This window comes from Mesocricetus auratus, unplaced genomic scaffold, assembly GCF_017639785.1.
Source record: "Mesocricetus auratus isolate SY011 unplaced genomic scaffold, BCM_Maur_2.0 Super-Scaffold_100006, whole genome shotgun sequence".
NCBI classification, from domain to species: Eukaryota; Metazoa; Chordata; class Mammalia; order Rodentia; family Cricetidae; genus Mesocricetus; species Mesocricetus auratus.
The window spans coordinates 91,241,027-91,263,205 of NW_024429190.1; positions in this window are offsets into that span (position 1 = coordinate 91,241,027).

Here is a 22,179-nt window from a genome sequence, read left to right on the forward strand (position 1 = left end):
CAGCTGTTTTAGATGTTAGATCACCTAGGACACTGGTTCAGGGGGTCTTGCTTCATGAAACCATAGAAGTCTGGAAGGAATCCACAGCCTTTCATTTTCTGAGGCAACACAAGCAAAAACTCTTTTCCCAAGTAGCCTGTCCTTATATTTAAATTTAGAAGTCAACGCATTTTTAAAATATAAAAGTTGGATTAATTCAGTAGCATATCTTTTAGCAGTTTTTGCTATTTCCTTAGCAGTCAAACAATTCAAAGGCAACACAGTAGCATACAGTAGCCAGACTTTCTATGTACTTTTCATCTTTATATGGCTTTTTTATTACTCTATTTCTTTCACTTTTATTTATTTATATTTTTCTCTGAGACAGAGTTTCTCTGTGGAAATCGGCCTGCCTCTGTCTCTAGAGTACTGGGATTAAAGGCTTATGCCACCACACCCATCCATTATCCTGTTTCTTTTTCTCTTCCAAGCATACAAATATTTTTAAACACACTATAAACCATTTAGAGGCTTTACTTCATCTTAATCTGACTTTACTGTAAATCTTTATGTTTTTCTGGTCACATGTCTGGTATCTGCTAAACAACATTGCTAATAACAAAGATGAGGCTGTTTTAACGGCTGTCTTTCCAAGATGGCAGGAGTAAGTTTACCACCACACTGACCGCACAAGTCTCTGCTTGTCTCTAGCAAAACAGAACCCACCAGAGAAAATGCTGCTACCAAGAAGTTGTGCTTGTCTCTGTTCCTTTGTTTTTAAAATCCCTTTTTAAGCTTTTTGAAGTTTATGTGGAAATTCAGGTAACCTACATTGGGCACTATTTGCACCGTGCATTCTTTTTTTGCCAGCTGCCTGGGTTCCACTGCTGTCTCTGTCCCCAACACACAAGACACTATATTAATTATGAAGCTGTTGGCCGTTTGCTATGGTTTCTTAATGGCTAGCTCTGACTTACTTATTAACCTATAATTGCTAATATAGATTTTCATAACATCTTATCTTACCAAGGATGCAGCCTCATGCGTCCTCTCTTCCCAGGATCACATAGCAACTCAATACTCTTGACTACATTTCCCAGAATGCTCCTTGATTCCTAGTCCCACTTATCTTGTTTTCCTATTGGCCAACAGTGCTTTATTTATCAACCAATAGGATAACATATACACAGAAGGACTTCCCCCATCAGTAAGTGACTATAAAAAATAATTAATCACATAGCTATTCTTTAGTAAAGTTATACCATGCTATGAAATTTATCACACAATTTATAATGATGCCACATTTCATTTAATGTATAATGACCTTTTAAGTGTGATAGTTAACATTAGAAATATTGGGTTTCCTTACAGCCTATATATTTAAATATTAAATAAAATGAGTCATGCTAATTTGAAGGTCTAGTTTCTTTTGGCTTAAAGCTTCTTGAAAAATAAAATCAAGAGAGTAACAAAATTACTATGATGCCATTCCCCTTATAGAGACATTCCCAAATCTTGGTATGAGTCTGTGGACACATTGGCATCTGTAAGACAATCCAAGATCATTTGCTTTTTTAAGCAATCTGTGTCTGGATTATCATAAACACTGGGTCTACAACCTTGTGATAAGGCTATGTTGCTGTTGGCAGAAAACATGGAAAGGTTACTTCTGGGTATTGAGAAATGAAAAGAGAAGTTCAAAGTGCTGATGACTGAGTGTTCTGTCATTGTTGTTTTAAACCCATTTGCCCATAGTAGTCTTAAGAGCTAAAATTCACATAGATACAAGTGACATGTATGTAGATTTGTACAATGAACTGTGTGGTAACCTTTTATTTTTATAGTAAAAAAGTTAAAATTTTGCCAATAAAATATCATGAATATTCCAATGTTAGATAGAAATCCTAAAATAAGAATTAATAGTAAGGTAGGCACAATGGCACTGACCTGCAATCCTACTTTGGGGGAGGCTATGTTAGGAGGATTACCAAGAAAAAAACAGTTTGGACAATAAGATTCTAAATTTTTAATAAAAAACAATTTTAATAAGCTTATTTAAATGTAAATTTAGTCTAATAAAAATAATTGTATCACCGGTCAGTGGTGGCACATGCCTTTAATCCCAGCACTCAGGAGGCAGAGGCAGGTGGATCTCTGTGAGTTTGAGACCAAGGCTGGTCTACCGATCGAGTTCCAGGACAGGCTCCAAAAACAATACAGAGAAACCCTGTCTTGAAAAAACAAAATAATAATAATAATAATAATAATACTTGTATCTATAGACTAGGTAGTTGTGGTGATATCTTGCTTCTACAAATAAAACCTGTCTGAAGGTCAGAGAATGGAACTTGCCACTAGCTAACCATATAGGTCTGGAGGTCTGTACAGACAGACAGGAAGTGAGATAGCTGGGCAGAAACAGGATATAAGCAGGGAGAAACAGCAACTCTCTCTTGTCTGCTGAGGTAAGGTGTCTTGCTCCTCCTCTCTGATCTCAGCATTGTCCTCTATATATGACTCCATTTTTTAATTACTTAGACCAATTAATAACTCCAGGCTGTGGTGGCCACACCTTTAATCCCAGCACACAAGAGGCAGAAGTGGATCTCTGTGGGTTCCAGGTCAGCCTAGTCTACAGAGTGAGTTCCTTTTTCTAATTTCATGTCTCTCTGTACCTTTAGACAGGCTTTATTTGTACAAGCAAGGTATCACTCCAGGTAGATATTCTACCTACTCTAATAGAATAATAATAATAGGATTCTGTCATTCCTCTTCATTGAAATGCAGTATTTGATAGCAGTAGGAAGAGTAATTATTATCATTATCTACCAAATGCTGTGCTGGAAACACAAGCACATGCCTTGTGTAGACTCAAACTGAGGCAGAACAGTACCACTATGTAAAATGGTTACAAATTAACCCTCATCATATGGGTGAAGAAATTCAGTTTCAGAACTCATAGAAAACCCAGTAAGTAGCTAGTAGGTAACAGATTGGAGGAGGATACAAATACAACCTGGGTTTAGTCTATCATATTGGGCATTCTCATTTTATTCAGACAGGGTACTCTGAGCACAGTTGTAACTACTGATAGAGCACTTGCCTTGAATGTGGAAGCCACGCACTTTATCCCTACTACTACAAATTAACAGTTGAGTAGAAAATTAAATAAGGAAATTTCAGTTGGTTCTCTTATTTCATGAATAATACCTAGTATTTACAGTTGAATGTACTTTGATGTAGCATTCGATAATTTCCTAAAATGCCCTGTCAATTTGTAGGACTTCACTGCTCTATGCATGTGCGTATAAAAATCCAGATGTGATAACACTGTTAATAAAAAAAAGCTGCAACATTAATGTCCAGGATGACAAAGACTGCACACCTTGATTAAGGTAGCTATTGCCCAGCATTTTCTGTATGAAATGGATTATATCATGTCCTTGTTTGGTTTCCATTGCTGTGATAAACCAATGACCAGAACCAACTGAGGGAAGCAAATGTTTATTGGGCTCACATTTACACATCACAGTCTATCACTGAGGGAAACCAAGGCAGGACTCCAATAAGGAATCTGGAGGCAGGAACTGAAGCAGAGACTGCGTTTCCGTGGCTTGCTCAGATTGCTTTCTTGTACTACTCAGGACCACATGCTCAGGTGTGCCATCAGTCCCAGTAATCTGGGCTCTCTCACATCAATCTCAAAAACAAAAACAAAAAAAAATGCTCCACAGACTTGACCCCAAGAGAATCTGATAGAAGCAACCCTTCAAATGAGGCTCCCTCTCTTCATGTGTCTGGAGTCAGGGTCAAGTTAGCAAAACAAGCAAACAGCCCCCCTCCCCAAAAACAACCCACAAGCACAGATCCTGAAATTCTTGGAAAACTAAGGAAAAAATATTTTGAATTTAGGCAAGCCTCAGGTACTTAAGAAGACCCTATCTCAAGGGGAGGGTTAATATGCATAAACTAAACAATTTGTCTCATCTAATTGTACTAGTCAATACAATTGTAGGAATGTTTATCTTGACGTCCTTGAATTGAAGATCTATGTCTTTGTATAATACCCGCAGGCCACAGAGCAGAACAAACTGGAATATGTTTCCATGTTACTGAATCATGGTGCTGAACCAGACATGACAGATTTCATTGGGACTGCAGCCCTCCACTGCGCTGTGTACAATGGAAACAAAGCAATTGCCAGTGAACTGTTTAAGCACAGAGTAGATACTAATGCCAAAATGAATGTAAAGATAATTTAACTTCATTCCCAACACGTTTGTAGCAGTGACACTCGTATCCATTTTCCACATGCCAAAACTCAAGCATTCTCACTGAATCAATTAAAAGTAAAACATTTTCTCTCCAAATATGTTTGTCATTTGTTTTTGTAGTTAGTGTAAAAAAACACAGCACAACACATATTGTCTCCACACTGGGCTTTACTTTTAAACTCAAAACATGTTGGATTTTGCCCACACAAATAACACATACACGAAAACAATAAAAATAAATACATTTTAAGATAAATGTTTTAAAAATAAACAGAAATCTGCTACTGTTGAGAGGATATTGGGGTGGTTTGTGTCTCAGAGACAAGGCAGGAATGGAAAATAAGAAGGAAAGTGGTCAAAGGCAAATTTGAAAACTCAATCATTGAAGAAAAATACAAGAAAAGCTTTTTAGCATTTTCAAATTTATGTGTATATAAGAAATGCTTCTCAGTTTAAGAAAGAAATATTTTTGAAATATAAATTAAGGAACTTAGCTTCAGAGCTGCCACTTGAGCTCACCCATTCAACACGAGCATGTCACACCTTTACTCCATGATCAGGGGGTTACAAAATGGAAGCAAAACTCCATGAAGCTAAGAAGCTTGGAACCAGTGCTGTTCACAGGTGGTGCTGGACAGGAAAAGCGGGTTTCAAAGGGCGAGTGTACAGCAGAGGATGAAGGAAAACCTAACCTTTGTGATTCTTTACAGTATGAATCATGTCCACAGTATCCGTGAGAAGAGGTTTTCAGTTGAGAAGCACATTTTGTAAAACAGTATTTGTTTTCTCTTATAGCATGGTTTCACACCATTTTCCCTTGTATTTGAAAAGAAAAAGCAGATGGCAGGGTTTGTAAAAGAGAGGGGCGTAATTGTGCATGCAGTAGTTGAGCCAAATAGATACAGTTTCTTCCTTTTTGCAAGCTTCGTGATGTTCTTAAAGGTGACAATTGCTTATATCGGGAATACTAAATTGATAGAAGGAAGACTGGCTTAAACTCAGAGGCAAGAGGTAAGAAACCCTGGCACTCATGAGAAAAGGACAGTTTAGACCACAGCAAAAGAACAGTGTGCTCCAGGACTCAGCTCTCCTTTTTAACACTGATTTTGTTCTCCATATTGCGACTTTACTGAGGATTTTATGTTAAGACAACTGCACATTAATGTTGCTTATTTTGTAAAGTATTGACTTATTTAATTGTTAACAATACATTTTACCATCACTTTTAGTATTTTCTTTAAAATACTGTATTCAATGTAACTCGGTTTTAAAAAACAATCCTGCTGTATTTTTGATCACTCATTGCTTTAAGTGGTTTTTGAATAGTAAAATACATTATATATCATGACAATTAAATGTTATTATCACATGGTAGGTTTTTTTGCTCCTGTCCTCTCTGAATTATGCTGATACTATGTTAGTTAGCTGTACATCCCAACTCCTGACAGAAACTAAGACTTGAGTCCCTTGGCTTTGCCTGGAATCCCATCAACAGTGTCTTTTGTGCATGATTCTGCAGAGTAGATTCACACAACAGGGGTAAAACCCAACATGGAAGCAAGGGAAACAACAGCTATTGCACCAGAGTTCGTCAACTACAGACCCCAGGAATCTAGAGGTTAGCCATAACCAGGAAAGAATGGAGTAGGAGCAACTGTGTTCCCCTCTTGTGAATTTAGAACAGGCTGTTACTCAGTACCAGAAGACAACATTTTGTGAAGATTTGGTGTCTACTAAAACAGGTAAGTAACAAAAACTACCTGCATGGTACCAGAAACATGGTGGCTTAGGAGGGTGCTGGCAGTGATACTTAAAAGCAAGGGTTGGTTTCCCATTCCACTAGATTATCTCTTTGTGGGGGACTGTTGGACTCATGATAAAATATTAAAGCACAGATTAAAAGTTATTTGTAAATAAATGTCTAATGTAAGTTTTATTATGAATGCAAGAATAAGGATTTCAGAACATTTGGAAAATGTCTTTCATATGAGTATTAAAATAATTATCAATTTCTAACTATACCACAGTGAAGCTTGTTTAAAGAAGAGTCATTATGGGATGCAAACATAAGAAGCTGGTGATTGTGAGATAGACATTTTCATATGTTTCCAATGCTTGCTATGCCTTAAAGGCATCAGGACTGCAGACTATGTATGCTCTATAACCTAGCTCCCACTCCTTAACTTTACTGAGAGAGCTTGACTAATTGGCCATGATCCTGTAATTAACCTTTGCTTCCCAGTCCATCTTTTGCCACTCTGAACAGATTGACTGGGACCCATGTGCTCTAGCATCAAGGTGCCATTATATTTCTTTCTTTTTTAATAAGTATTTTTTTATTTAGGTTAGAAACAAGCTTGTTTCACATGTCAATCCAAGTTCCCTCTCTCTCCCCTCCTCCCCTGCCCTCCCACCAGGTCCCCCAGTCCCCCACCTAATCTCTACTCCAATCCCCAGAGAGGGTGAGGCACTCCATGGTGGATCTTCAGTGACTGTCATTTCATCCAGGGCAAGGCCTAGGCCCTCCAAGAGTCCAGGCTGAAAGAGCCTCCCATATTGTGGCATAGGCACTCAAAGTCTATTTGTACGCCAGGGATAAATACTACCCAAGGCCCCACAGATTACCTAGGCCTCCTCACTGACACCCACATTCAGGGGGTCTGGGTCAGTCGCCATTATATTTCATATCATTTTACAAAGCTAGATTAAGTTGTATGATTTGGCTCTGAAAGAAACCCTGACTATTTAACTCAATAGCTTGTCTGAATATTTTTGACAATTGCATCTAAAATCAATACCTTCTTTTTGTCACTAAATTTTTTAAGGCAGGTCAGACTCAGCTCTGGACAGATTTTATAGATTTTACTTTAGCAAACTCAGGCAAATCCTGTAGAGGAATTTCTATAAGTGAAGAATAGTTGCTAGCATCTACTTAAAGGGCTTTTTTTCCCATTGTTCTCTCTACTTACTAAGATTCCCAAGGTTTTTATTTTGTCCCAATTTCTAGTTTGCTTTCTCCTTTTATAAATATACTATTTTTAACATTTTCCTGATATTGAAATTCTTTATATCTATAACCAAGCAAAAGGTACCAAGTTTATAATGGAAACACTAATGTACATGAAATCACATATTAATATGCTCACACTGACATATCTAAACAAAAAAGAATATATGGCCTTATCTATACCTCATGGAGTTTACTACAATTCTTTTAACATTTTTAACATTTATTGTTTGTCTTTTCTCCTGAGATTTTTTCCAAGAGCAAAATGTTCATTTTCTTTTTCTGAAGACAGAAGAAAGAATCTAGAATTTCAGGATTTTAAGGACTCTTAGAGACTTATACCTGAAGTTCAAATACGCTAAAGTACCATATGGATACAGTAAAAGACAGAAGTGAGTTTTTTTTCACTCATCCTCCTGAATTGTAAGACTACTAGTCTCCTTACTTATCTGCCAGTGTGTAAGTGTCAAATAATAAGATTAGGCCAGGCAGTGGTGGCGCACGCCTTTAATCCCAGCACTCGGGAGGCAGAGGCAGGCGGATCTCTGTGAGTTCAAGGCTGGGCTGGACTGATAGCCTCCAAAATAATACAGAGAAACCCTGTCTCGTAAAAACCAAAAAAATAAATAAATAAATAAATAAGATTAGAGTGCACTATTGAAGCCATGGAAGAAAATAGGTGTGGAAATAGCAGGTTAATGATATAAAGGAAGATGGGCATGAGCTAATAGTCCAAGGTGGATCTTGAAGAAGAGCAACAGCAGTTTGTGCAGAAGTGAGCATTTTGAAAAAATAACAATAATAATATACACTCAAGTGTATGATGAGTCTGAAAGAGATAATATTAAAATTCTGATTTTAAGTCATTAAAATTATTTCAGAAAGCAGAGTTAGAGATGGGGCTCAGTGGACAAAGTTCTGCCAAACAAATTCAAATCCAAGGAACTAACGTAAAGGTGGTCATTGCTACCCACGTTTGTAATTTCTGAACGGCGGAAGGTGATGGTAGAAGTCTGTCCTGAGTTCTTCAACCAGCAGTCCATCCAACCTGTAAGTCCTGGGTTTATGAAAGGCCTTGTGCATTAAAAAAAAACTGAGTCCTCTGCAGGAGCATCAAGCTGTCTTCACAACTGAACGATCCTCCAACATCATATTCAAAACCTTCTGTTGATTTTACATATGAGCCTTATCTTCATATGGTTACCAGCCATAAGCATGGCCTTGTTGTCTCTGGCACAATACATGGGTTGGGACCATCAGATCAAGTTATAGATAGACACCAGAGTCGCTTTCTTCTTTCACACCAGATCTTTATAAGAAGAAAGGCCCTTTGTATCTTGTGCAGTACATTGCAGGTATGGTGGTAATTGGACATGCAGCCTTCGTTTTCTTGGGTCTGACATGGGCTACATTTTGTCAATAGGTGGCCTTCCCTTCATAGCAAAGATCATGATGGGAAGAACATGGGATATAGATAGGGAACGGGATGCAAAGGGGAAACTTCCTATTACTTTGAGGGAGGAGTCTGCACTGAGCATGCTGTCTGACCAAGGGAGGTCACAGACCTGGGTATCGGGGGATTTGGTGGTGGAAAAGGTCCTGGTGGTGACTTGGATAAGAGAGATTCATAGCTAGGGGTCTCAGGTGCTGTGCTCTGCTCCCCTGTTCTTGCATGAACAAGTGGTGTGCACAGGGGAAAAGTCCGGGGGTGGACACGGCAGAGTGGGCAGCCTGTGCTAGGAAAAGAGTGGTGGGAATGGGTTTGGAGAAGGGAAACACAGGCGCTGGAGAGTTTCCCTAACAGAATTCAATAGTTCTCACCATAATGTCATGGCCTGCATTTTAGCAGAACATATCCCAGCCTGAGTTTGGATTTGGGGACACTGAGGAGGTAGGTCTGGACTGAGAGGGAAGTGCTGGCAAAACAATGGGACTTTAGGAACCTCCCCTAGGCTATGAGAGACTTCCTGGAAGAGTGCCCTACCTGCTCCCAGGTCTGGGGGACATGTGTTGAACACCTGCAGGGTTTATGGGAATTTCTGGGATATGGGGACAAAGTAGGAGGGAGTGAAGGAAGGGGCAATAAAACAAGGCAGGGGATGTGGATTGAGGAATATACCCCAAAGATTGGGTAGTTCTCTGCAACCTACAAGACTCACTTCCCCAAACCCACCATGCTCCCTGGCATCAGCAACCCCAGAGGCACAGGCACCACCTACACAAATTGGAAGAAGAGGTGAGTGGCTGATCTCCCTAAAAGACTGCCTCTAGGCCCTAGGCTCCTGGGCACGTCCCATGTCCCTCCCCCTCCCATCTCAGCACCAGCAGTCAGCTAGCAGGTGGGAATCCTGAGGCCATGTCTATGAAGATATGAGCTGCTTACATAACACCAAATAGGCTGGACCCCCCCCAAAAGAAATGTTCCCTTGCCACATAATAATCAAAACACTAAACATGCAAAATAAAGAAAAAATGTTAAGAACTGCAAAGGAAAAAGGCCAAGTAACATACAAAGGCAAACCTATCAAGAATAACACCCGGCTTCTCAATGGAGACTCTGAAAGTCAGACAGTCCTAGACAGACATTTTGCAAACACTAAGAGGCCATGACTACTATACCCACCAAGCTTCCAATCACTATAGACAGAGAAAACAAGATATTCTATGCCAAAACCAAATTTCAACAATGCCTATACACAAATCCACCCCTACAGAAAGCACTAGGAAAGCTGCAACCCAAGGAAGTGAGCTGCACCCGCAAAAACACAGGCAATAAATAATCTGACACCAACAAATCCCAAAGAAAGGAAACACAGACACACACAATCTCCACATGGAGGCCTGAGGACTCAATCCGCTTACCAAAGCCCTTGACAGTAAGCTGACAGAGCAGATTAGGATGGGGAGAGTTAAAACATGAAAACTTCATGCCAATCTAGTATATAACTGCCAGACACCAGGACTGAGACCTAGCACTCACGCCTGACACAGGAGACTGGGTCCTGTTAAAGCTGTGTAACACCTGCTTCTCAATGTTTCCCCACCACTGAAACCTTTGCAGCTTTGGCATAGTCTCTGTTCTCGATATGACTTGGAAATGCCCCCTAACTCTTGGCCTAGAGCCCTGTAGCCCAACATTAGTTTACACTGCACATTGGTGTTAGTTTGGCTCTTCGCCTCTCTGGTTCTGTTGACTTTGACACCGATATAGAATGCAGAAGCCTCTTTCTTGCTTCCTGTAGAATCAAAGCTGTAGCACAGACCTGATACTTGGAGCTTCTAAGTGCTGAAGTGGAGCCAGGAGTAGGAATCTGCAGTCATCCCTTGTACATCAATGGAAGCTTAGCCTTACGAGTGTTCTGATAAGAAGAGCATTGGTGCCCCTGGCCCTGTATGTTCAGCCTCATCACTATCTTTTATTCCAGGCACTAAGCTAAGGAAGGCAGGTGGCAAATTCACCATCTCCCAATCATCTAGGTGAGTTCAGGCAATTTCTCAAAGACAGAGCCTATCTCTTGCTTTTGACTCCTGTGAGAGAGGGACTGAGGTGAATTACCTCCAGTGACCTACTAGGCTGAGATAGGCACTGTCCTAGAAACATCACCACAGGATCCTGGTAGGCTCAGACCTGTGGCACAGACTCCTGGGAAGTAGACTCTTAGAGAGTGAGGCTGTTCCTTCAGGTCCACTGAGAAATTCTCATGCCTCTTCTGGAATGGGGCCAGGATAGTAAGTTTAATAAGTGCTAGGAGATATCAGTGCGTAGGATCCAGGATGCGGCATACTGGGTTGGGTAGTCTGAAACACAGCCTGAATCCATGTGATCCTTGAGGCCTGTGATTATGGGGTTCTTGCTCCTGGGGCTGAGCCCTACTGCAGGCCAAATCCTGACTATGAGAAGGTGAAGAAGGAGCATAGGTGGGACATGCCTGACCTGCAGAGCTTGAAAAATGAGCACATGGACACACGGCAGCCTCAGATGTGCAAAAGACTTGAGGAGGGGCTACAGTACGTACTGAACAGAAACTTGGGTGTTTGTCCTTTTTGGTTTCTTGCTATTTTTATGGCTCTCAGCCACAGCCATGGAAAGAATGCCTCAGAGTATTGTGTTGGCCCAGTCAGCAAGAACTTCTATCCAGGAAACAATACGCTTGATTCTTCCTTCCTTTTGAGATCTCTTGTATGTTCTTAGAACCTTTTTCCCTTAAGTATTGCCACAAATCTTTCTCTTTTTTTGTCTTTTTTTTCCAGTTTAAATTTAGATAAGAAACACGGTTGCTTCACAAGTCAGTTCCAGGTCCCTCTCCCTTTCCCTCCCCTCCTCCCGTGCCCTCCCCCCCGACCCCCCCCCCGTTATCCCCTCATTCCCCCAGGGAGGGTGAGGCCTTCCATGGGGGTGTCCATAGTCTGTCATTTCATATAGGGCAGGGCCTAGACCCTTCCCCAAGAGTTCAGGGTGAGAGTGCACCTCACATTGTTCTATGGGAGTCCAAAGTCCGTGTGTATACTTGGGATGGGTACTGATCTGCTGCCCAAGGCTCAATAGATTCCCTAGGCCTCCTCACTGACACCCAGATTCAGGGGGGTCTTGATCAGTCCCATGCTGGATTCCCAGGCTGATGCCTTGGATTCAAGAGTTAACCTTTGTCTGGTCAGCTGTTTCTGGGGGTTAAACCAGCCCAGTCTTAATCCCTTTGATCATCAGTCCTCCCTCTCTGTTACTGGCTTTCTTGAGTTCAGCTCAGTACTTAACCAAGGGAGTCTGCCTCTTCTTCGATCAGCCACTAAATGAAGTTTCTATTTCCCAGACTCTCTGTCCCCAGATCTATGTCTAAAATCCATATATGAGAGAGTACATGCCATGTTTCTCCTTTTGTGACTGGGTTACCTCACTCAGGATGGTTTCTTCTAGTGTCATCCATTTGCCTGCGAATCTCATGATTCCATTATTTTTTTCTGTTGAACAGTACTCCATTGTGTAGATGTACCACATTTTCTCTATCCACTCTTCGGTTGAGGGACATCTAGGTTGCTTCCAAGTTCTGGCTATTACAAATAAAGCTGCTATGAACATAGTGGAACAGACATCTTTGTTGTATGAATGGGCATCTTTTGTGGAGTTGAGAGTGGAGTTGCTGGGTCTTGTGGTGGGTTTATTCCCATTTTTTTGAGGAATCTCCATACTGATTTCCAAAGTGGCTGAACCAGTTGGCACTCCCACCAGCAATGGAGGAGTGTCCCCCTTTCACCACATCCTCTCCAGCATAAATTGTCAGTGGTGTTTTTGATTTTAGCCATTCTGACAGGAGTGAGATGGTATCTCAGAGTTGTTTTGATTTGCATTTCCCGGATGGCTAAGGATGTTGAGCACTTTCTCAAGTGCCTCTCAGCCATTTTAAACTCCTCTATTGAAAACTCTCTATTTAGTTCTGCAGCCCACTTTTTAATTGGGTCCTTTGATGTTTTGGAGACTTGCTTCTTGAGTTCTTTGTAAATTTTGGAGATCAACCCTCTGTCAGATGTGGGATTAGTGAATATTTTTTCCCATTCTGTGGGCTGCCTTTTTGTCTTGCTGACTGTGTCCTTTGCCTTGCAGAAGCTTCTCAGTTTCAGTAGGTCCCATTTATTAATTGTTGATCTCACTGTCTGTGCTACTGGTGTTATGTTCAGGAAGCTGTCTCCTGTACCAATTCGTTCAAGGGTACCACCCACTTTCTCTTCTAAGAGGTTCAGTGTGGCTGGATTTATGTTGAGGTCTTTGATTCATTTGGACTTAAGTTTTGTGCATGGCGATAAACATGGATCGATCCGCATTCTTCTACATGCCAGTCTCCAGTTATGCCAGCACCATTTGTTGAAGATGCTTTCTTTATTCCATTGTATATTTTTAGCTTCTTTGTCAAAGATCAGATGTTCGTACGTGGCCACAAATCTTTCTATGGTAGCCCAATCTAGCAGGAGGAGGGGTAATTGTGGAGAACAGTGTGTCCATCTGCCATTTCATTTTCCTTCAAGTACATCATCTTTAGAAACAAGTTCCCAACCTCAGGCAGATTTGCAAACAGCACTCTTCTGCTGGTTACAGGCTTCCTTTGTTGTGCATCGGTTTCTTGTGAGGCTTCTCTCTATAAGCAGGTTTAGGGGTTGATGTTTGATCCCTTGCAGGTTTCTGTGCTGTAGGAATAATCACAGCCTTCTCTGCAGTGTTGCAGACGCTCCCCTAGAGGGCCTCTCACAATCACCATGTATCTAATCAAAGCTACACATATCTCTCGTGAGCTATGACTCAGACATAGCTCTATTGTTTTTGTTGAGTTTTTTTTTCCTTTTTTCCAAAATTATGTGTCTGGAATATTAGAGAACTGTGCTGTTTTTCTACTCCAGTACACTGTGTAGTTCCCAGTTTTAGCAGTTTTTAAAATCTGAGAAAAATAATCCAGGCTGAGGTATTCTCTGACACTGCTCTCTTAGAGATGCAGAGAATGACCTCAGCTGAAAGGTCACACTGGACTGTCCCACTGAGTAGAGATAGTATGGACTCAACAGCTGACTTGCAGTTCCCAACTAGGCTCGTGTCCCATCTGCCTTAGTCTCCTTTTAAAAGCTCCAGCATGAGCTGGAACAGGCCACTGTCCAGGATGATAGCCCCCCTGCAGACAGAGCTGCTGAAGCAGGAGCACTGAGTGTGACAGGAAAGTGAGCCACCATTGATGCCTACCCCAGAAGCCATGTCATCCGTGGGGTGGGATTTCTTCCTTGACATCGGTTTCCTGTGTGTGAATAGGCCTTGATTTTGTCAATCCTGTGGCCCAGAGAGGCTGCTTCTGGGTCTGACTGCCTTTCCTTCTCTGATAGCATCCCTTGAGAGAGCTGAGGAGGCTGAAGGAAGCCTCAGACAACTTGAACACGTGACGTTCTCACTCTAGGACCAATGCCTCCCCAGAAAAAGACAGCTCCTTATAGTGATAAACTCACCACTGAGGCAACCATCACCCATCTGCAGTGACCCAACAGCCGTCTGGTCCATGTGTCGGTTGGCTCATTATTCCTGGAGAAAATAAAGCATCAATAAGAAGCTTAAGAAACTGAGGACTCACCAATACTTACTCGAAACCCTGGCATCCACCAGTAAGTGGCCCAGTGAAGGGCACAATAACATGGAGGAGGATATATTGGTGAGCAAGAGTTGCTCTGTCAGCTTACTGTCAAGGGCTTTGGTAGACTGACAGAGTCTTCAGGCCTCTCTGTGGTGAAAAATCTGTCAAGGAAGTCTGTGCTGATGTCGTGATGCTATCCAAACAGGCCACATCCAAAAGCATATTCTGTCTCCTGTGGTGATATCTTGCTTGTACAAATAAGGTCTGTCTGGAGATCAGATGATGAAGCTTGTCACTAGCTAACTATAGAGGTCTCGAGGTCTGTACAGACAGACAGAAAGTGAGATGTCTGGGCAGAGGGAGAATATAAGCAGAAAGAAACAAGAACTTGCTCCCTTTTCCACTGGGAAGCTAATGAGGTAGAGGTGGCTTTGGCTTGTTCCTTCTCTCTTATCTCTCAGCATTTTCCTCTATATCTGACTCTGGGTTTTTATTATTTAGAGCAACTAAGGACTGCATTCACAGCCTCCAGTCCAGTACTGAAGTGTGTTCCATATCATGAGCAACGGTGACTGAAGATAATACACTGCATAGATGATAGCAGTTCCTCTGCTTGTGTCAATAATTTGTTCTTCCATAAGGTAAAGGACTTGGGATTCTCCAATTTCAAAACCTGGACAGAAGTGACCATTCCTAGAAATTTATAGAGGACCTCTGAGTCACCTTTGATTTCTTTGAAGAGCAGATACTCCCCATGAATTTGTTGAGTCTGGAATAAGCACATCTGAAAGGAACATAATGGCCCACATAGGCTGTGATAGGCTTAATTCTTCTTCACAGGGCAACTAGCAAAGACTGTGTATGTTATACCAGCAAAGAATGATATGCATCAAAAAAATCCCTTAGACCACAAAATGTGCTCTTTGAACTTCTACATAATCATAGCCATAGTCATAGTCCCATGGCTAGTAGGAACTAGCAGTCATTTGGTTGGGAAACTTCTGATAATGACCTGATGCCCAAGAACTGGCAGGTATTGTTGGATAATGTGAAACCAGATTAAAGGCATGTACATTGAAGGTACCATTCCAAAACCATCTGGGAGCACTCTGGTAACTCTAGCAGTCATTTGGTTGGGAAACTTCTGATAATGACCTGATGCCCAAGAACTGGCAGGTATTGTTGGATAATGTGAAACCAGTTTAAAGGCATGTATATTGAAAATACCATTCCAAAATCATCTGGGGGCACTATGGTAACTAATGTCTGATGCAAAGATGTCAACTCTCAGTCACAGAAATTCTGATGACATCCAGTGAGTATAAAGGAGATATAAACTGGGATCACTTATTTATCATGTGAGTCCAACAAGATAGTAACTGCAAGCATGACCTTCAGGAAGCATGCCCTAAGCTTGCCACCAGCGTTGTGCCTATAGCTGGTGAATTTGCACATAACGATTGGATGAACCAAAATATCAAGATCTCAAACTCCAAGATCTCAGAACAATCAATACTTGCTGAGTTCGGGGGAAAAGAGAACCTAAGGACCCCTCAAACTATTCAACATGCATCCCTGAATCCCAGTGGAGAGAATAAAAGCAGATATTATTTAATTCATCTGAACCCCAGATATGTCTGCAAATGGTGTGATTTGAGGGTAATGTCACATGCTGCAAAAGCATGTAAAAGCGAGGCGGTTATGCTATCTTTGAAGATGTGTACTCCTAAAACAAGGAGTATAAGTTACTGTAGACTCATCTAGAAATCCACATGTATCCTGTAAAGAGGCTACTTGATCTCCATTGTGTGCCATATGCAGAGTTTATTCAGGATATGAAGTATATCCTCCATGATTAGGTTAAACTCAATGTCACAGAAGGAATTCTGTATTCCTACTCCTCTCTTGATAAAGTCCTAGATAAATTATGAATGATGATATTTTAGAGTTTCAGAGAGATGACCTAAAAAGAGTAACTCTAAACTTCTCTGCAAAAGAGAATTTCAGAGACGTCTACTGGCTCAACTTTGACCCTGTGTGTCTGCAGTTGTTCAGTTATCAAGGTTGTAGGGTAGGACCAGGTCATAATTGGAAATAACTATATAGGGACATGTGATAATTTGAAAGAAAAATGGCCCCCAAAGGGAATGGCACTATTAGGAGGTGTGACCTTGTTGAAGAAAGTATGTCACTGTGGGGGTGGGCTTTGGGGGTCTCTTTCACTCAAACATCCCTCAGCGTGACTCTTGGTTGACTTTCTGATGCCTGCAGGATGTAGGACTCTCAGCTCCTGCAGCACTGTGTCTGCCTATATGGTGCCATGCTCCCCACCGTTATCATAGCCTCTGAACCTGTAAGTGAACCCCTTCAGTTAAATGTTTTCCTTATAAGAATTGCTGTGATCATGGTGTCTCATCACACAATCATAACTCTAAGATAGGACAATACGAGCTTCTATAATGCTTTAAGCTGGGACCCTAAGAAACTTCACTTTCAGCTGCTAACCTGAAAAACACAGACTTGAAAATGGGCAAAGCTCAAAATTCATGAGTCTCAACAGCCCTTTCAGAGCCAAGGGACCAACACTATATCCACTGTGTGCAGGATATCTCATAAAAATGAAAAAAAAGCTATAAGCTTCTGGGACAATGCATCAGGGACATGTAGGCTGCATGAAATTGTACACTATAAAATTATTGGTGCGCATCAAGGAGATGGTTATCTCCTTAGGAGTGGAATTATTTGAGCCAAGGAAATGCCATGGCCCAGGTAGACCCGGGTGGTGCATATCCACACCAAGCTTGGGATTTCCTTCTTGCTGAAGCACATCCAGAGCTGCTGGGCAACCAGGAGGAGTCTGGGAGTGTACGTTAGTGCTTCTCATGATGGGCCATCAAGGATCCTTAGTGGAGATGTGTTGGCCCGTATATTCAGAAATCTATTCTACCCTGCCAAGATTTCAGGAGAGCCTCAATTTCTACTGTCTTTAAGATGTCAGCTAATGGCTGCCGGATGTCCTGGCCTCGTGGAGAATGGCTCCTATCTAATAACAATAGACTTCAGCCAGGGCAAGTTTACACCCACTCTGAAGACTAAGTGAGATGTGCTGGTATGGAGTGCCTAAGACCTTAGTATGTGCAGCTAAGAAGTGTCTTTAGAATTCAGGGAAATAATTGCCATCTGCCCTTTATGCATAATAATAGATGTCTTCTACCATCCTCCACCTATGAATGGTTGCATAAGATGATGCATGGATAAACTGGGCGCTTTCAGCTATTCAGCTGGTTCCAACTGCAGCCCCAAAGACATCAATCCACGGCAGAGATGAGTCAAGTGAATTCAAAATATTTGAACCGAAACCTGTACCATGTCTCATCCTTAGCCTTGGTGAGCACTTGTCCTACAAAGCCCCAAAGAGGCATGGCTATACGCCTCTTGAAAATGCTATTCTAGGCTGAGCAGTGGTGGCTCATGCCTTTAATCCCAGCACTCAGGAGGCAGAGGCAGGCAGATCTCTGTGATTTCAAGGCCAGCTTGGTCTACAAAGCTATACAGAGAAACCCTGTCTCAAAAAACAAAACAGAACAAAAATGCTATTCCAATCTTTGACTACCTTTCTGTCACGTGTCCAAAACCACACAGTGTAATTCAGTGCCACTAACCTGCAGCAAGAGAATACTGTCTAATCAAACTTTTTTTTAATTTTTCAATTGGGTTTTGTTTGCTTTGGGTTTTGAGGGCTTTTTGGTTGATTGGTTAGTTTGGTTTGAAGCTTTGATATTTAGTTTTTCTTAATTTTATTCTTGTCATTGGTTTGATATTGCATTACTGGCCATCATTTTAAAGCCCCTATTAAGTAAAATGACTGTGTTTTTTTATAAAAAGTCACTTCTGTGATGCACAGCTTTTTAAATATGGCATGGTGTCACATTCCTGTAACCCCAGAAGTCACAGGCAGAGATGGGTCTCTGCAAGTTCCAGGCAGCATGGGCTACACAGTGAGTTCCTAGTCAGCCAGGCTATGCAGGGGTATGATTTCTTGGGTATGGATATTGTAACTTACTCGGTGGATACTCACTTTGTGATGGAAAACATATCACACGTGTTTTTCTGGTCATACATTTAGCTACTCCTAAAATATGGTATTCTGTGTTCACATGTTCACAAAATAGTCATGCAGACCAAATTAATGAGAAACACAACTGTATTGCCATAATGCCTCTCAGGAAATGAAAATATTCATTCAGTGTATGCAAAAGAATTCAGGAAACCCAAAGCTCTCTGCCTTCATTTTGATAATGGCTTCCTAGACATGTTGGGACACAACTTTATTTTGGGGCACTATTCTAGTCATAGACTATGACTATTCATTTTTGTGCCTTTTTGTTTTGTTTTGTTTTTAGATTTATTCCTTTTATTTATATTTATGTGTGCTTTACCCTCTGAATGTCCATGCAGTATGTGCATGCAATTCCCAAAGAGGCCAGGAGAGGGCATCAGATTCCATCTAGAACTGTAGTTACAGGGCATTGTTAGCTGCCCTATGAGTTCTCTGGTGGAGCAACAAATGCTCTTAATGTAGGGGCCATCTCTCCAGAGCCTACACTTGTCTTTTGTCTTTCCAGCTTTCAGTGCTTTTTAATTAAGGTAGATCACCTGCATCCAAAGAGAAGAGTTTCTGGAGACAGCATGCTAATTTTCTTAGATTTCCAGGCATCCATGCAGGGCTCTCACAGGTTTAGGATCATACCCAAGCATCGTCTATTGTCAGGGTTGGAACAAATCTGTCACCTCTCATCTAGGACAGCAATGCAGATTGGACGCACCTGATGAAATGCAGAGTTGAGAAGAACCTCCTTGGTGCGAAGGTTGAATAAAAATCAGTTTGGGTGGCCAGATGAGCAGCGTTGGGATGAAGCTTCAAACTGGCCTGAGTGGATGGAGCCTGCCACAGGGTCCGCATGCCTCTGGTGGAGAGAGAGCATGTCTGTGCAAGGTGAGGAAGGGAGAGAGATGGAAACGGCTGCTCTTTCAGTACAGCAGATCTCGGGGTTAGAGTATATTGAGGAAGTTTTTGTTTGTTTGTTTGTTTTTTGGTTTGGCTTAGTTTTGGTTTGGGGTTTGGATTTTGTTTTTGTTGTTGCTTTAGATGACTACATTATTCTTGTGAAACTGTACTGGAAAGGGTCTGACTTCTGAGACTGACATTGAGTCAGGGAGCTAATGCACAGATGTTTGCATCCTCAGACTGGTGCTGTCAAACCAGTGTTTTTAACATCCCAGCAGTCAGAGGAGGCGATGGCAGTGGGGTTTATGTCCAATTACTCTCTGACACAGTCACCTGCTCTTTGTAATATGACTGTGACATACTGTGTCTACAGAACAACTTTAGACACACGGGAAACTAATTGACACTTCATTCAGACCACACTACCAATCACCATCATGTGATATGGGTTTCCTTGTCCATCTTTCCACTCTCCAGTAGGGGCCTGCGGCTGATTATCCCTAATTTCTTGTTGGTCCTAAGCATAGCTCTGGTTTGGTAGATGCTACCAGACAGGTAAATTAACCTGGCTTCTTCTACTGCCATCTGTGCAGGTAGATAACACGATAACATCAGACTTCCCCAGGTTAAGCTGTCCCCAGTGTGAAGTGTGGACTGAGCCTCTTCCTTTTCTCTCTCAGATAAACGTTCATGGTCTTGAAGGCATTCTGTCAGCCATTCTCAAGGGCCAATCTTGCAGTGACCAAATTGACAACCAAGTCTCATTTTGCTACTTGCTCTGTAGTTGTAGCAGATGAATGGGGTTACAGGAATGGAATGTAACTCAGAGAGAGAGTACTTGACTGACATGCACACTGTTCTAGGTTTAATCATAGCTGTGGGGCCCAGGGGAAAGAAAAACCCATTCCATTACATCCAGAGGTATGGCATACAACAAAATGGGAGGCTCTGTAGAGGCTTGTAAAGTCCTGCAACCTCCTCACAGATCCTTCCACGGGTTCCATGCCTTGCCCTCAGTTGAGCATGTATTTTGTCTGAGGTACATTTCCATTCTCAGGGTAAAAAGAATCTACTCTTAAAAATAAAAGACAGATATACACAGAGAACACAGAGATAGATACAGAGCTCATTAACTTTTGTGACTGTGGTGACTGTCTGGTGAGATGACTAAGTGGGTAAAGGTGGCATAGATAAGCCTTCAGACCTGGGCTCCTTCCCAGAGACCCACAAGGTTGAAAGAGAGAACAAACCTCCCACAAATTGTCCTCTGACCTTCATGTAGGTAGGGCTTCCAGGGCTTGGGCCACAGAAGCTCAGGCATCTGATTTTTCATTCTTCACTTACCCTAGAATCTCTCCACTTGATACACTTATACTCCGTTTGAGAGATGTGGGACTTTTGCTATTTGACTCTGTTACTCAGAAGCTATAGAAACCAAGTAAGCCATAAGCAAGCATCAACTGAAACACGGGTTCAGGAAATATCTCCATCTAGGATGTGTAACTGAGCTCAGACCACTGTGAGGCCTGGATTGCTGTGGTGTGTGTTGGGGTGGTGTGTGTGTGTGTGTGTGTGTGTGTGTGTGTGTGTGTGTGTGTGTGTGTGTATGTGATTGTCTACCTCTGATTGTCTCAGAGAGACTGTACCTTGTGATGAAACTCAAGCCAATCTGTGGCTTGTTGAAGCCTTCACTAGAGCTAGGAGCCCACTTTAGTGAGGATGAGTGGCCTGGATGACGCACATCTGGTCCAGACCCCCTTCACTGTCTTACTCTGTCATCCACACTCCTCTGAGGCAAGAGCAGTTATCCACCACCCAGAGACAAAGAATGCTCAGCACTAGCACTCCTACGTTCAGGCAGACACCAACTGTAAAGTACAAGGGACCTTGTGTAGGCACTGGCACAGTCTGTCAACAGTGGCTTTTGGAAGAATAAATCATCCTGACAGAAGATAATAGATTGTGAGGAGCAGGCAGAGGCCCAGTATGGAAAGTCCAGTGGTTTCTCAGACTTTTACTGAGGTTTGCCTTTTGCCAGGAGCTCTTTGAATCTGGGGACTATGCAGCATGGGAGAGTAATGAAAGTGGTTGTCTTGGAGACATTGCTCCTGAGACAATGCACCCTTTGTGCTGAATGTGTTCAATGGGGTTGGCCCGGGGCCAGAAAAAAAATGGCCGCTGCTGTAGTTCACTCCTTCTGGAGAACATTCCTGAGAGCCCGTTCTCCTTCCCTCGGGAGACCACAAGGATTACTCCTGTTCCTCCTTGCTCCCTGGACAGTGACATAGACATCTGATCCCACTTTTTTGTTCTGTGTACCCCGGGATCACTTCTTTAATGACCCAGGTGTTCTAATTCTCTCAATCTTGCAAAAAAAAAAAAAAACAGTGGTCTTGTATGTTATGATGGCACATGCCTATAATACCATGATAGGCAGAGACAAGCAGATCTCTATGAGACCAATGCCATCTAAACAGTTTCTGGAAGACTATGATTTTATTCTCAGGACCAAATCAGCCCCAGAGTTCGTAAGGTTGGGGGAATATTGGGTTCAGGTGGTAAGGGGACTCGATTCTTACAGCTGGACATGATGTATTTATTTACAGATACAGTGTGAAACCCAGGCCTTCATTGAGCTCCAAGACACATGAATCCAGGGGATGAATGAATAGTCTTCTTGGAAGACTCTTACTAATCTAACAAGAGTTCTAAAAGTATTGGTCATAAGGAAATAGCGCCACCCACTAGTCCCTATGCAGTGAGATACATAGATCGTGTATCCCAGAGACTAACCCAAGGAGTTGACACTTCTAA